This window comes from Salvelinus fontinalis, unplaced genomic scaffold (genome assembly GCF_029448725.1).
Source record: "Salvelinus fontinalis isolate EN_2023a unplaced genomic scaffold, ASM2944872v1 scaffold_0106, whole genome shotgun sequence".
NCBI classification, from domain to species: Eukaryota; Metazoa; Chordata; class Actinopteri; order Salmoniformes; family Salmonidae; genus Salvelinus; species Salvelinus fontinalis.
The window spans coordinates 235,588-238,525 of NW_026600315.1; positions in this window are offsets into that span (position 1 = coordinate 235,588).

Consider the following 2,938-nt stretch of genomic DNA (forward strand, 5'->3'; position numbering starts at 1 on the left):
CTGTAGCTGGAAACGGCAGGTTTTTTATGGAATATCTACATAGGCGTAGAGGCCCATTATAAGCAACCATCACTCCTGTGTTCCAATGGCACGTTGTGTTAGCTAATCCAAGTTTATTATTTATAAGGCTAATTGATTATTAGAAAACCCCTTTTGCAATCATGTTAGCACAGCTGAAAACTGTTGTACTGGTTAAAGAAGCAATGAAACGGGCCTTCTTTAGACTAGTTGAGTATCTGGAGCATCAGCATTTGTGGGTTCGATTACAGGCTCAAAATGGCCAGAAACAAAGAACTTTCTTCTGAAACTCGTCAGTCTATTCTTGTTCTGAGAAATGAAGGCTATTCCATGCGAGAAATTGCAAAGGTACTGAAGATCTCATACAACGCTGTGGACAACTCCCTTCACAGAACAGCACAAACTGACTCTAACCAGAATAGAAAGAGGAGTGGGAGGCCCCGGTGCACAACTGAGCAAGATGACAAGTACATTAGAGTGTCTAGTTTGAGAAACAGACGCCTCACAAGTCCTCAACTGGCAGCTTCATTAAATAGTACCCTTCAAAACACGAGTCTCAACGTCAACAGTGAAGAGGCGACTGCAGGATGCTGGCCTTGTTATGTTACTGTTCTGAGTTAGATTCTCCATAGGGCCCACTCACACATTCCAATCCTTCACACTGAGAGGACAAAATATTTTTTTTCTGCTGCCTTAAGATTTACAATGGGCGTGAGGTGTCATAAAAAAACACCGCCCTACCTCTCTACCCCCCGCCCCACCCCCTTCCTGGCTTTCCTCTATTTCTGATGTCCATCCAGTTTTATATTTGTAACTATTTCACAAAAGTTCTGAACCTATATACATTTTACAGATCCCGTATGTTTTACATTTGTTTATCTTATTGTTATTAAGTCCCACCCTTCAGCTCCACTCAACCCCTCCCATCTATCTCTCAACATCATCCATTTTGGATTTCTATTTGCCATATATGTTTCAACTGTGCTGTGATGCTTCACAAAAGTACTGAACCTTTCTATTCTCAGTTTCTACAGATTGTAAATTAAAGATACACATTTTTGCTAAAATAATGATATTATTGATCGATTGATTATGACTTTTCAAATCACCCATTATTGCTGTCTGCAGCGTTAGTTCTAGGTAAAGGATGCAAATCTTCAGCCATTCCTGGACCATAAACGCGCTACATATGGATAGTACCAAAATAAATGATCTAATGACTCTGTCTCCTCGCAGCAAAATCTGCAGAGCTGGGAAGATTGTATCCATATACATATATATATATATATATATATATATATATATATATATATATATATATATATATATATATGATATAGAATGTTATATAGAATGTTATAATAGAATGTTATATGTATATAACATTCTATTGGTTGCAAGAATTTTGTATAATCATTTATACAAAACGAAGTAAGAAGTTTTGAATTCGGTGTCGTTTTGCATGTCAATTCATAAACCATGTGCCATGGAATCGGTACATCAAAAATCTCTTCCCAACAATTTCTTTGACACAACTGTAATTTTTTTGGTCCTTAAATTAAACTGGTATATATTTTTATTCATCACAATTGTCTTCAACCAATTTTGGTCTTTAATGCAGGGCTGACAGACAAGTTCCTTACTTTTCCCCATTCCACTTGCCTCATCCATTTTCTGTTCCTGCAATTAGTTGATTATCATTTTGGGTAGAGCAGACATTTCCATATGTCTGTGTTAGCTGCATGTGTGACATAACTCCACCAGTCCTATTTATGTTATCATTGACACACAGCCAGAGCAACTAAGGAGTGGCCCCGTAAGAAGCATCTCAAGGTCCTGGAGTGGCCTAGCCAGTCTCCATACCTGAACCCAATAGAAAATCTTTGGAGGGAGCTGAAAGTCCGTATTGCCCAGCGACAGCCCCAAAACCTGAAGGATCTGGAGAAGGTCTGTATGGAGGAGTGGGCCAAAATCCCTGGTGCAGTGTGTGCAAACCTGGTCAAGAACTACAGGAAACGTATGATCTCTGTAATTGCAAACAAAGGTTTCTGTACCAAATATTAAGTTCTGCTTTTCTGATGTATCAAATACTTATGTCATGCAATAAAATGCAAATTAATTACTTAAAAATCATACAATGTGATTTTCTGTATTTTTGTTTTAGATTCCGTCTCTCACAGTTGAAATGTACCTATGATAAAAATTACAGACCTCTACATGCTTTGTAAGTAGGAAAACCTGCAAAATCGGCAGTGTATCAAATACTTGTTCTCCCCACTGTACACCACTTGGATCCTGTTTCAGTAATAATGAAATCAGACCTTGTTGTTGCTTGTCTGATAATCTACCGTTTATATATGAGTGGTTAAAACATGCTAATAATGGTCCTCTGGTTATATCAAAAAAAGTTTGATATACCTCAACTGGTATGCCATCCAGTCCTGGAGTTTTCCCAGCCTTAAATGCTTTAAGTGCATCAAGCAGTTCCTCCTCTGTAATTTGGCCATCACCTGAGTGCAACTAAAATGTAGCTGAGATTTTGACCGTAATTGAAATAAGCATCTCCATTTTGAAAGTATTTTTTATCGTTATTTTATTAACGAAAGATGTGGATGAACAAATACTTTACAGTATATGCTTTATCCGACATTTTGCGGTTGCATGAGGTTTTGAGGTAGAAATGTAAAAACTTTAGAGTACTTTAGAGCATCGAATACATTGCAAGTTGGGGGGATTTTCCCACCTACAGTAGCCGGGCTATTAAACAACCATTTTGTAAATAAATTGAAGTACGAAGAATTCACAACCTGTTACACTTGTGAAAAACAAGTGTTTTAAAACATGTTTTTGAAATTCCTCCAGCTGTCCATCATCATCATTATTACATCATCGTCATCATGTAAATAAAACACAACAGAGG